Source organism: Heterocephalus glaber, unplaced genomic scaffold (assembly GCF_053883595.1).
Source record: "Heterocephalus glaber isolate CG9 unplaced genomic scaffold, H.glaber_assembly_v1.0 deba00001472, whole genome shotgun sequence".
In the NCBI taxonomy this organism is placed as follows: domain Eukaryota; kingdom Metazoa; phylum Chordata; class Mammalia; order Rodentia; family Bathyergidae; genus Heterocephalus; species Heterocephalus glaber.
The window spans coordinates 34,818,104-34,832,882 of NW_028258315.1; the positions used below are offsets into that span (position 1 = coordinate 34,818,104).

Consider the following 14,779-nt stretch of genomic DNA (forward strand, 5'->3'; position numbering starts at 1 on the left):
TGTTTTGATAATAAAATTTGTACAGTGAAATTCCTGTTTCAGGTTTATAGGCATTTGGACATAGCTAGCATTTATTCTACTCATGAAAGATACCAGAAAGCCAGAGAGCTCCAGGATACATATCTCTAAAATCACAGATGTACCTTCCTGGTGAAAAGTGGTGTATGCCAATATATTACCTACCTCTGATTCCATTCCTGGCCTGTTTTATATAATGACCTGACAAGCACCCATGGTCACCAGGAAGAAACAAAGAGAGGACATCCAGTGCCTGCTGGGCCTTTCCGAATGTCTGCAAAGGATAAAATGTGAAGCTCACATGTCTTATTCTGAACTCTCTACCTTGAGTTCAATTTAATGTATGCCTAGGCCACCATCTGCTTCTATGACAAAGGTCCCATGTCCCTAAAAATACTCACATCTAACTCATTTGTTGTAAAAATAATTCCTCTAATGTGGCTAAAGTTACGGAGGAGTCTAAAACATTTGCTTCCAATTTAGAAATGCTCACTCCTCAGTCTTCGCTCTCCTCTGTAGAAGCTGTGCTGGAAAACTCACAAATGTATAAAAATGCACAAAAACATTAAAAGTGGAGAAAGACACCACAGGCAACCAAGTGACTGCTATGTTTTCATTAAAATAACAAACAATTGCCCTAATCTCATTACTGATTTTAAAGTAACAGTAATGATTACATGTAGGTTGAGGGTCCACCATGTACCCAGCACACAGCCAACAAAATGGATTTGATGGTACAGTAGGGATGTTGTCCTTGCACTCTATATTAGCAGCACATGAATGGTTTCTACAGAAATCACCCCATAAAGCCACTTCGGGAGCACCATCTGGCAAGTATATAAAGCTATCCAATGTCATTAAATACATGTCAAGCCCACTTTAGGAACATGTGACTTGGTTAATGACAAATAAACATTTTCACTGCACTTAATAGTTTACACCATTCTTTCCAGTCTGCTGCCTCTCAAACAGGCAGATTGTGCCTATATTACAGATTGAATTGGGCCCTGATAAATTTAGACCCTTGTCCAAGGATAAGAGGCATCACTAAACTGTTTTAGACATCAGAGAGGAAGACAACTAGCAACATTACCCATTGATGTTGCTTAAGTCTACTACCAAATGTGTCTAGAAAACACTTCCTCTGCCCAGCTATGTTTGACACTTTCGCTAACCAGCTGACATTCCCAGCTGCGACTCTCCTTAGCTCTTTGTGCCACACTCCCCATGCTCGTTGAGTGTACACATACCTTATGGGCTCCCAGACCACAAGCAGGGTACTTGCCTCCTGAACACCTTCCCCAGAGGTTTAGCAGATGCCTGAACATTCCCACAGCGTGCAGGGTACTCAGCAGGCAAAAAGAACCAGGGACTAATGAGTCAGTCATGGAAACACACAGTGAGGATTTCTGCCCTCCCCTGTCACGGGCTTTACTTTGTCCCTACAGTACCCTTCAACTGAAAAGTATATCTATACAGGTGCAGCAAAGCAAACAGCCAGATGCTAGGAAATTAAAGCTCAGCAAAATTACCACTGCTGATCTTTACAAGAGCTAACTTCTCCCACATAGTGCTATACCCCAAAACACCAGGGACAGTGCTCACAAACACATGATCCTCTGGCAATGAGGAGGAGACACTCAAAAGTATAATTCTGTCCTAAAAACCTCTGAAACCAATCCTCCTGTTAGTCTCACCACACCTCAATAAACTAAGCTCAGAGCTCAAGGCAGCCAGGAATAGCAACACACATGAGATTCCAAACTGACTCAAGGGAAGCAGGAAGAACAGCAGGCAAAGAGGAAAACCATTAGCAGGAGGGCCATCAAGGTAGCCCCAGTGTGGTGTGCCCCAGAGACAGTCCAGCTCTGAAGAAGTCATGAAACTCTCAGTGACCTCAGCCCCAATGTGCTAACTGGGCTAGGCACATGCACATGAATGCAGACACACGTGTGTAAGTTCCAACCAATACAGGATCCTACATAACAATGAATTATTTCTTCTCTTCTATGACTTTATGACATCTTATGTGGAGGCATATTGAGTCTTATTAAAGATAAGTTTTCCTGCCTTTCTTCCGATCCAAATAAAAGGGAGGAGAAAATAGATCCAAGATCATTCACAACAAATTATTGTTAATAGTCAAAATATCTCTTCTAAAAAATAAAAATTAAAAAAACTCTTCTAACCTCAAGGTAATATTTCATTTTTCTAGGTTGCAACTAAAGCTAGACTACACAGTCCCCTGTTCATTGGTTCTGCACAACTGCAGAGGACTCACTTTTAGGGAGAGTTTGCAGGTAAGTCATGAATGTTTGTTGTGTATTGCAGGTCTTGACAGGGCTGCTCTGTAACTTGGCTAAGTGGTTAATCTTTTCCTATACCCAGAGCCCATCAGGTAGAGTAACAGTGCCAACAAAGGCAACAAAGGCTATGATAAACTACACAGAACTCTAACTGCAGAGATAAGGTGCTCAAACTCATTCCATCATTGCTTACAAATCCAGATTCACTCATTATTTTCACTGTGCTTCTGAGCTGTTGTTCCTAATTTGTATGCTAGTTTCCTTAAACATGATATCCTCTCCTACCCACTCACATCAGCAAGGTAACCGAAGCAACATCCCTTCTCTCTGGCTGCTGCTGACCAACAGACAGCACTCCACTCAGGCAACACTGTATTCAGGGTGAGACAATTCCAACTTTTAACTTAATTTTCTACTAGTCAATCAAATCTATTGCTAGCCAATATCACCAGTGTACACTACTTTTAAGACTGAAAAAAAGCAGCAAGTATTTAAATTGAGATGAATGGTTTTATACCACTCCTACAAAAAGAAAAGACAAGAAATTTAGAAGTCTGCAAACAATTTTAAATAATGTCTACCAGTGTGAAACCTTTTCTAAACATGATGAAGGAAACTGTTTTCCTTACCATGCCTATTTTAAGGAAACAGTTCTATTTTTCTCCTGCATATTGTTAACTTGCTGTTTTAGGACTTGGCCCCATTTGTCAGAAATACATCGTGCATGGTTATTAGTGTGCCAGCAAACCAGTAGTTCTAAACCACGAGCATCATCAGAATCTCCTGATGGGTATGTTGAGGGGATTGCTGAGTGCTCTTCTCCCCCAGAATTTCTGCGTCTGCATGTCTGGAGTGGGGAGGAGGGTTTGTATTTCTAACAGGTGCCCAAGGGAAGCTGTGGCTACTGGCCCTAGAATCACTATGGCAGGGTACAGGCACTATAACTATAAATGCCTGGTTAAATGCAAAAGTACAGCTGAGCAAGTTAAACTAAATAGATTTATAGTCCTAATGTGGTAGCCAACACAATCAACTCTAAATGTCACTCTTAACTTTAGAACTTCTGCTCCCTAGTTTTATTCAGAACAATACCTTGACATTTCAAAGCCCAGGGGTCCATGCCACTGTAAGAGTCCTACACACACACCCCATGTTCACACTGAAGTCACACAGTGACCCACATTCTTATACTCCTTGGACATAAGAATCCTTTCAGCCCTTTACTTTTCTGCTACCTATAGCTGGTGTTCAAGACGGTAATATAAAAAAGAAATACTGTACAACCATATATGGACTCCATTTGTACATCTGCTACATGGTTCTCCAGAGGAAGAAAGATTTTTACAAGCTTTTTTACAGGGCTGGGGCTCAAACCCAGGGCCTTACATGTACAAAAACATTTTTTAATCAAATGTACAAACCCATGAAATAAACCACTACACCGTTCCACATTTGTTTTACTATGTGTCACACAGTAATGTGATAAAGTAAAAAAATAATCTCTAGCCTAACTTACAAAAATGATTTTATTATTCTGATCATGGCACACTGGAATTGGAAAGGGGCTTGGCTTTCATCTACTCTTTTATTAAGTCCACTTTATTCAAACAGTATGCATTAAGCATCAATGATGGCAGAGGGAATCCCTTGTACCCAGCCAATGGCTATCCTTTCAGTAAACATAAAAAAAATTAATTTGGCTGGTTTATAATGTTACACATACCCAAACTTCTTATCATTTCCTCTTGGGTTCTAAAAGAACTCTAGATTTTTTTATTGAATTCTACTGAACGCTTTTAAATTGAGAGAAAATGATAAGCAGAATGTTCCAACTGAAGGTATGTTAAGATTACAGAACTGGAAAGAAAGAATGGTAGAGAGGGTCAATTTGTGGGAAAAGTATAAGGAAGAGGCAAGAAAACAGAAATATCCATGTCTCTCTTTTTACCACCTTCTAAATTCTTTTATTCCATTCTGCTCATTCAGCAGTGAAAAGCAGCGAGTCACGGGCACAAGATGGCTTAGGAAGTGGAGGCTGGTTTAAAAAGATAAAACAATTTAAAGGACTGAGATTCTGTAAAGCTTATTCATTATGTAAAAGGAGAAAAGACTGGGAATTACACATAAGTATCCCAAGGCTGTCTTGAGAAAGCACAGAATCCCCTTAGGAGAACAAGGTCCGTGCTGCTTCCAAAGACAAAGAAAGGACAGTCCAGGGCAGTCCTGGGAAGGAAACGGTATGCTATACGTGGATTCCTCCTTGGAGTCACCCAATGCACCTCAGAGCTACAGGATTCCCACTCAACAACCTCCCTGCCTCAGAAAGTCTAGGCAGCAGGTCCAGTTAAAACAGCATGAGTTGGCAACCCTCATATAAGCTCTTTCACTTCTAAATGACACTCACAGAAGCACAGAAAATAAAACACAGCTCATAAAACCTCAGACATATAGTCTAGTTATGAAACTCCAGCATAGAAAGGCTAGCAATAAATTAAAAATGCCTTAAAATGGAAAAAGACAAGATAGGGAAGGTTTGCAAAAAACTAAGAATGAGACTAAAGAACTGAATAAGCACTCATAAAGGGCCATCAAGTGTCAGACAAAACAATTTTTAAAAGGCTACATAGGATGATGCTGACCTTCATTCTATTATGAAAATAAAAAAGCTAACCTGAACATATTAATAAAGGAAATTTCAGTTTCCTGCCATAAAACAAAAATCAATATGGCTACAGATTTCTCCTCTACAACACTGAATTCCAAAGACAATGAAACAACGTGCATATTTAGCTGAGCTGTCATATTTAAAAGCAAAGGAAAGCCTCAGACGCAGTGAAGTTCCCCCTTGGAAAAATTTTCCAAAGGACACAGTCTAATCAAAATGGAAATCAAAGATAAGAACCAACATTGCAGGAGGCATGGTGCTTTAGTTTGGATTTAAAGTATTCCCCAAGGCCCACGTTAAAGACTTGACCCCAGCCCATGGCACTGTTGCAAGGGAATGGAACCTTTTAAGAGGCAAGACCTAGTGGGAGGTCTTCAAGCCACAGGGAGTATGTCCTCAAAGGGAACCATAGGACCCCAACCCTTCTCTCTCCTGACCCCACTAGGAATACAACCCAGGGCTTTTGCACTGAGCTATATCCCCAGCCCTCCCACCATTTTAGAGGCAGGGTCCCATTAAGCCATTAAGTTGGCCAGGGTGAGCTCAAACTTGCCATTCTCTGGACTCAGCCTCCCAAAGGGTTTGGATTACATTATCTCAGCTATTTGTTACAGTGACAGGAAGATAACTAACACATTTGGTAAAAAGCAACTGGTAAGTCTTCTTCTCCCCAGCACAGGCCACAGCCTTGGGGGTTGCTGATAATCCTGTTAGACTTGACCTGGCACCTAATCAGGGCACTTAGCCACAGTTCTGTTGCCCACTATCTTCTCCATCCCTATGACCCACAAATACTGATTTATAAAATTATATTATTCATAAAATTTTATATTTCAATTATATGAAAAGACCAAAAAAATGTAGAAAATATTAATGGCTTGATGGTGGTATTAGGATAATTTTTTAAACAAAACATGATATCTAAATTTTCCACAATGAATATAAACTATTCTTAACAATAAAAGTGCTTTTAAGGTCATCACAAAGAATTACTACATACCTATCACATGATCATAATCATACAATAAAAAATGAACAGCAAAACAGGAGAAGGAAATGCATCAATATGTTGATAGTTTATCTCTCAATGTGAGGGAGGGTTGTTTTTCCTTCTTTTTCCCTACATTTGACAAACATGGTACTTTTGTAATGCAAAAACAGAAGGAATTTGATAATTTAGGAAATACTGTCAAACTTCAGCAGAGGAGCCCTCTGTCTCTCAGCAGTCCAATTTTTTTAAATCAATTGGGTTTACTACCCTAAAAACTAGCATACAGAATATTTTTTAACTTAAAATGATTTACCATTCATCCTGACTCAAACACTTTTAGGAAAGGTGATGTGTGAAAATTGAATTAAAATTTGTTTTGTTGTCAGAATACCAATACTGTGCACACTGCAAGATTCAGGGACAGGCAGCAAGCCCTTGCCTGTGAGGGAAGATACTTACCTAGAGAAATGAGCCTACACTCCCACCTCCCTAACCTCCATTCAGCCCCATCTGGTATAGAGCTGAAGGTCAGCTCTTCTACCAAGACTCCAGGAGTCATTCCAACTAGCTACCCCCCTGCTCCAGGTAACAGTGCCAGGTCTTTTGCACCTCTAGGCCAACGCATGCTGCAGGCCTCCCTTTTACCCGACACTCCACCCGCTACCTCCATTCCACTTCTATCACTGATACCCCTCAACTCTACCAAAATCTAACAAAGGTGCTGCCTCCTGGAGAAGCCAGAGAAAGAGTAGTGACAGCTGGTTATGAGGCACCTCCTAACCCCAACCTTCAGGGACAATGGAGTCTGAATCCAATGGGGCATCACAGAACTGTCTGCAAGCACAAACAGATGTCCTAAGAAAATGTAACACTTGTTAAAAAAGAAATCCATACAATTCTATCTTTACTTTGTGGTAAAGTTAATTTTATAATGTTTGGTTAGAACACACATTAATTTTTAAAGACATTAGTAAAATAACAACCAATGATGCATTAATTTATCATATTAAACCAAGCAACAAAACAAAACAGGCCAACCCAATTTTATAGGACTATAATTTTTGTTAGACTGTCAAAGTATTTTAAATTCAAAATTAAGGTAATTAAATCTGTGATTCTGAAAGGAGGGGCAGCATGCACAAAAGGGAGAAGTTAGAAGTTTTGTGGGGTTTTTTCTCACAAATGTCATATAAACCCATTCAGTTAAACATTTCTGTGGCTGGAATTATAACCTATTCCTGAGGTTCAAAACAACTGCATTAATGCTTCTGAAAAGCAACATTTCTTTTCATAAGTAGACACAAAAATGAGTGACAATATTAGGCTAAGAAAGGACAGAAAAAAAACCCAGCAAATACAGACAATATCCTCTGTCAATTTAATACTTTTTAATTAAAATATATGTATTTCAGAATGTGTTACTTTCATTTTTTATTAATTTCCCTGGAAGTTCACAACTATTGATGAGAAAACAATTTTTCTTATTATAAAAGGCAAACATTAAGAAATTATAAAATAATATAACACCTTTGAATCAAAACAGCAGAGAACCAACTTTTTCTTTTCTCACAATATAATTTACAATTTAGTTTTGTCATGTTATAGCAAATGTCATGAATTAAAGGGAATCAAAAGTCAGAACATAGTATGTTAAGTGTTTGTCAAAATCTCAATGAATAATTTACTCAAACAACATGTTCAGGTGCTACAAAATTAATTTGCTTTTAGTTTAATCCAAAGTCCCTACTCACTTGCCAAATGATCCTCTATGTATTTAAATAAAAGACAGGTTCTTTCTAATAGAAAGCCACTAAATTTCTTATTTGTAGTAAGGAAAGCAATACCCTTCTTGCATCAAACAAGCTAACAGTCTACACTCAAGTGTTCCACTGCTTTGTAGCAGACTCTGAACACATTAAACAGAAAAGGAAACTTGGACAGTATTCATTGTCCAAAGTTCATGCAACTTAAGCTGTCCAGCAAGGCTTATGGTCCCTCAGCAAGAGGAGCAATTTCCAGTCTCCCTGCAGTGCCTAGAGGTGCTAGCAGCAAAGTTTCAGGACAGAGAGTAGGCCAGCAGCACCTCCCAGATCCAGGCCCCAGAGTCTTCTGGTTGGGGCTGGGGGCTCCCTGCACTAGGAGAGATGAGCTCTGCAGAACAATCTAATGCTGGGAACTCTAGCATGAGGGCCAGTGCTATTTCCCATTCTCTTTAGGTAGTGGCGGTCACCTCAAGGCTGAGGTCCCCATAGCTGGCATGCAGTGACAACAGGACCGTGATGTGATTTCAGGGTCAGGTGATTTCAATGCTCAGGTTTGTGGATCACACCAGCCCTGATAATAACTGCACACAGCCAGATCAACAAAAGAGACAAAACACATGGCTGATACTTTCACATAGAGTCAGTGCTATTGTTATCATCCTATGAGAAAGGCTAGGGCCACAGGAGCTACTTCTACCCTGTGCCTTCCCCATCCTCTACTGTCTCAGCTGTTTGCCCAGAGGGAAATGTCCCAGCAGTCTCATTTGAGTCCTTTCCCTGAAAATGTGGGCTCAGGGAACATCGGTCTCTTGAGATAAGTAGAAAACTGCAGACAGCACCTTCCACCTGGCACATGGGCTGGATACCTGAGAGAGCCACTCCAAAGGCTCCCATACACAAGGGTATAGCGAGAGACAGAGCAGCTGCAAGGCCTCCAGACCCATGGTCTGGACATGTTTCTTCCTCCGGGTACTCTGGACTAACCCTCCACCTTTCATTTCCCTACATAATTTAATTTAAGTTGTTTTCTGTAATTTACAAGCAGAATCCTAGCCAGTTCACATATAGAATCCAGATGTCTGCAGGACCCACTGGTCTGCAGATATAATTTAGCTTCATCCCAGCTCAAGTGTTCTGCCTTTGAGACTTATAACAGAACACAAAGATGCCCTAAAATTTCTGAGGCCACAGGGGAAGTTGCAGGTGTCCTTATGAAAAAAATCTGCAGGTGTGCACCTTTCAGTTCCAGTGTTTCTCTCCACAGACCTCTTGTCCCCCAAATCCCCGCTCCAAGTCCCTTTCTTCACTATTAATGAGAGCCCTTCCTTTCTGTCCTAGCCCCTGGCCAGCCCTCCAGCTCTTGTAAGGCCTGTACCTCCTCCCCACGCTCCAGACAAGTTTCTGCAGCTCCCTCTTCTCCTGGCCAGCTTGCTGCTCCTCCATAATTAGCTGGTGTCCACTAGGGCCTTTGGTGTCCCTTCACCTCCATCACCCAGGTGCTGGACCACAGACCTCCCTCCCCCAAGCACAACCACAGCCCAAGTCATCACCTTTATCAAATCACTGACCATGCCACACCATGATTTTTTCTCACCTGCCTCCTCCACTTTAAGACTCTTCACCATCAAGGAACATGTATCTCTGTATCCCCAGCACAGTGTCTAGGTCCAAGGGGTGCACCATCGAACTTGTAGAATGGCCAAATGACTGAATAAATATCTTATGCATAAAATAGAGGGATCATAGTACAATACTATATGTGTAAAAGTTACAATTTTATTATAATAAATATCCACATGAAGGTATTATATTAAAAAGCTTAATTTTTCTTTAACTTTTATTGAAATGCCTTTCAATAAAATATATTTCTAAATTATTGTTTCACCAAAATGTACATATTTTATAAACATTTGATCATTTATCTGAATGAATTCATATCCTCAAACTTTTCCTTATCCTAAAAATGGGGTTTTCCCAATTCCATTCCTGGCACAGAAAGAAGTCTCTCCATCGGAGCAAGGTAAGTGTGTGAGCTTCAGATGAGATGAGACTACTCCCACTCCCCAGTGACCTGTCATCATCATCAGGAACAGTGTCATGAAAGGGAACATGTGAAGAGAAACTTAGGGGAAAACGGCTTAAAGGAAATACACAATTGACATTAATTCCAACCTATGCTATCCATATCTTCAGACAGCCAGCACAATAAGGAGAATGAACAGCATTCAAAACTGAAGCAGCCTCTATTTCAATAAGCTGCCAAACTGCACATTCCCATGCGCAAGACTACCTTTCACTGAGATCAAAATCTATTTTTGTTTTCATCCTAATCATGCTTCCAGACCATTCCGAGACAGAGGAGCATGGCTGATGGGAAAGTAGCTTAGAAAGTCACTTTCTGAGGATGGGGCGCTGCCCCACATGGGCCACCCCCATTTGTCCCACCACAGTCCGAAGGGAACCATGTTTTATTTGTGCATTTTCTACCCTTACACAAGTACAGAATCACAGTCTTTCTTTTCTTTTCTCTTAAATAAAAGTGGTGCCAGGGCAGATCGTGCTTTTTGTCCATTTCTTTACTTTCTTGGGCACATTTCCAGGCCAGAATAGACAGAAACAGCTCTGCTTTAACAACTCTTGATTCCCATCCCCACTCAACTGTGAACATTTCTCTAAGTGACTCAAAGCCCTTGATGACTTGGTAGAATATATTGGCTCCATGTCATTTAACTAACAATGCTTAGTGCATGGCCATCAGAGCCTTGGGACTCCTCATCCAAGGCACATATTCTATGCTGCATTCAAAACAGTTATGGCCAACAGAAAACCAAAGGCAACTGGAAAATTGTTTCTCTGGCTATGGGTGCCTTTGGTAACAAATGTCCTTCCTTGCTCACTATAGCTGCTTTCATCTGTCACTCTGTATCTGTGGACAGCAAGCAAAGTGGAGCCAAAAAGGGGAAAGGTTAACCTCTCTCTCTAAGACAACAGAGGGCCAACCCCCCCACACACACACACAATGATCAAGTTGAGACTGATTTAAGGACCAGTTAAAATTCCTGGGATAAGTGGACTCTTGCAGCTGTACTCACAATCAAACACATTTCATAGCCATGCAATTATTTTTCTTCTAATGCAAATGATTAACCCTACCCTCAATTCAGAGTGAGTTGAATATGTAAAAACCATTGTCACAACATTTTAATTCCACTCTCTTGGAATGCCATCCACCAGTGAGTTGGGAATTGGGTTTTGGCATCTCTGTTCAAAATTAAAGATTTCCAGCTTCAAGATGCACTATCACTTGTGTTCCTCATATTTAAAACCACTCATTTATGGTTAGAAGACAACATGTGCACATCTAGGGGCCAAAATTTTTCCAAGAATAATGTACTTAAGATCCAGAATGTTGGGCCGGGGATTTAGCTCAGTGGTTCCACCGCCTGCCTCGAAAGCACAAGGTCCTGAGTTCGATCCCCAGTATCAAAAAAAACAAAATCCAAAATGCTAACACCACACTAGTTACTGAGCAATGTACAAGACCCATTTCTTTTCACAATCTAAATGAATATAATTTAATACATTCTTGGTATATCATTGCAATTTCTCCAAATTTATCCCAGACAGGCTGGAGTGGGAGACCAGGCTACAAAAATGAAAGAGCAACCCCCAGCTGCTTGTGCAAAGAGGAAGAGCTCCTCCCCTCCCAACTCTGTGCACTGTGTAAACGTGAGCCACTGCTTTCTGGGCCTCATTAATTTAACAAAGTAGGAAGGGAGAGACCTTCCCTCAATGTGGATGCAGCTCTGAACATTGCTCCACACCACCCAGGCTTATACAAGCTTCACAGTCCATTCACAGTCCATCCCAGGAACCAGCTGGAACTGGAGTGCATTTTCCTACAGATGATCAGATGTGCTACAGGATGAAGATCTGGCAGAGGACCAGAAGTGGAAATGCTGGGTAGAAAGGGGGATGATCAGGCTCTCCAGCAGTTGTTTGTAGAGAAACAGACACAATAGTAACAGTCCATGTGACTGGGCCACTGTCCATCGGCCATAAATGGGGGCCTGCCAAAAAATATGCTAATTGGGTAAACTCAAGAAACAACTACCAGTATTCTAACAGCAATTAATGTCCTAAAAAGCCCCAATGGCTAAAAAAAAAAAATCTACAATGTACTTGGCAACTAAGTGATCCCTTCAAAGGTTTATTATAAACCTCAATGATGTAACAACCGTTCTACCCCGGATCCCTGTGCCTGGCCCCTGTGTAACGTGCACACACAGACAGACACACACACACACAGACACACACACACACATACACACACGCCATACTTCCATAGTGACAGGGAAGACAGACTTTCTCCAGCATACTACTTTGGCTCTATACAGTTTTTCAAGGAACTCGCTTCAAGAAGCTTACTTTACCAAATATCTTCAGATTTACGCGGAGTCTCCCTACTGACTAATGAATTAATAGTTTTGAGTTAATAGAAAAACAAAGATAATATTTAAAATATAAATGCCATCTCAAAGGGATAAAGGAAACAAACTACATTATACACTTTAACTGTGAGGCAAAAATCCAAGTTTATGGCTCTCAACTAAGGTAAAAGGCCTCTAGATAATCCCAAATAGCCTCAGCCACACCCTCTCCTGACTCCTCCTTCATCCCAAGCCCCATGTAAAAGCCAGCAGCAACGTACTCCACAAAGACAGCTGCATGGGGACAAATGGAAAGGCATCAACAAAACCCTACAGTCATCCAACAATGTGCAAGAATATTCTCAGTGCCTTCAACTGCTCTGGCCACACTCCCTGCCTTCAAGGGGTTCCAAATCTTACATCAAGATCTGAACTGCATGATAACAATTAAAAGTGCAAGCAAAATCAAGGACAGTGTATAACCTGAATTGTCTCAATCACAGAACTTCACTGTGGGTGTGAGTCTTTCAGAGATTTTGGTAGGCAAAGAACACACACACACACACACACACACACACACACACACACACACACATATGTTCCCCAGCACTCTGGAGCTTGCAGCAATGGGGCTGACTATAAATGTTAAGTGCTTATGATCAATACTTTACATTAACTATATCACAAGTCTGATTCTTAAACTTGCTAGAGTAATCATTGATACAAATCATTAATACAATTTTTTTAAAAAAGAGTTATAAGGGGCTTGGGGATGTAGCTCAGCAGCACAGTGTGTGCCTTGCAAGTGCAAAGCCCTGAGTTCAATTCCCAGTACTGGAAAAAAAGAAAAAAAAAAAGGAGTTATAAGTCTCCTTTCCTTATTCAGAAATATTAAGAGAATATATGTCTTTGAGAAAAAGCCTTCCACCGGGCTGGGAAATAGAGGACTCACAAATTGTCCTGTGGCCTCCTAATAAGAATTCATAAGTTGCTCACAGCAAGGCAGATAGCTCAAAAATGAACACTAAATCACTCTTTTACTTTAATTCTTACAGCCTCAAAAGCCAAAGTTCTCTTCATAAAGGATGAAGCCAAAAATAGCTTAGAAGAGGCGTTCCAACCCTCTTACCTGGATGGGACAGCCATTGCTGACCGTGCTTTGGATTAGCAGATGCCTGTCTGGAGCAATGCTACATAATTCTGGGGAAAAATCTTTTGATTAGGCCTAGTTCTCCTGCCTACAGGCCAGCTATGGCATTTCGAGACATAATTCCATTTTGGCCTCCAGTCACAACTGAGACCTCAATGATCCAGTGATGCTGTGATGCTCCAGGACAAGATTACAACAGCTGAAGACATCCTGGGAGGAAGAAATCTTCATCTGCATAGTTCCTCATTGATCAGGAATTCCTTGGCTCTCCAGTCATCTGTTACGTTTGTTTCTCCCAATGTACTAAACTCTGCCCTGAGTCATTTGTTACATTTGTGGGGCGGAGGGGGTGGGGGGGCCCGCGGGCCTGGCTTTCCTATTTGCCACCCACAGCAGCACTGATCAGGCCCAAAGCTCAGCTTCTTTTCAAAGTCTTATTTTTTTCTACCTTTCCTGTATAAGAAATAAGTCAATTCGCCTTGTGCTGTCGTGTCTCGCAGGAGACTAGGACTTACTGCAGAGGTTCTAGTAACGTCCCCTTTCCCTGTTCCCTACAGATGCCCTACACTCAGACCTCCTTAGCCTGGGATAAGGACAAAGGGCAACCCCTTTTCCAAATGGCTCCCAGAAGCCTGCTTCACAAACCTGGACAACAACATAGATAGAGCTTGGGTCCCCTTTCAGAGACTCCCTAGTGAGACTTTCATCCCCATAGCTGCTTATCCAGGTCTCAGGCTACTCCGAGCCTTCCTGACAATGAACCCTGGGGTTTTCTGGAAAAGTTGAAAGATGAAAGAAGAGAAGGAAAAAGAGAAATATCACTTCTTTTTCCACTTGGACAGGTGGGATATTTAGTGAAAAGAATATCCAGAGAACCCTGGTGCTTCGAGTGCCAGTGGGGTTTTTTTCCATTTTTGTTAAAATAAAACCTTATTAATTAAAAAAGGGCTCTTACTTTCCACAATTTATGGTGTTTATAATTTGCCTTTTCTTTCCAATAGACAGAAGATACTACAGAGAATAATATTAACAATAGCTAAAATCCACTGAGAATTAACATGGGCCAGGGCCAGTAATTTAGCTCAGTGGTTCCACCACCTGCCTTCCAAGCACAAGGTCTCGAGTTTGATCCCCAGTCCCAGAAACAAAAAAAACAAAAAACAAAAAAAAACATGGGCCAGGTATAAAGCAACTGCTTACACACAGTTTCTTATTTTCTTCTACATAGAATACACAGATTGCTATACAGAACACTATCAAGTAAACAGGAACCACCAAATGGTCCACAAGAAAAAAATAAATTGCCTTAAAAGAAAAAAGCAATCTTTTTTACCCTCTTTAATCTCTCTATCCTGATTTTCACAGTAAACCAAAGAAATATCAAAAGCCAGCAACACTATACTAACTACCTAATACTATAATATTCGTTCTGTTCTATACTATATAATATAAATGA

General features: G+C 40.8%; 1 protein-coding gene across 5 annotated transcripts in view; it reads right to left on the reverse strand.

Annotated features, from left to right (window-relative positions):
* Dip2c (DIP2 acetate--CoA ligase C (putative)) overlaps window positions 1-14,779 on the reverse strand; it is a 436,072-nt gene that overhangs the window by 385,157 nt on the left and 36,136 nt on the right. The window lies entirely within an intron of this gene.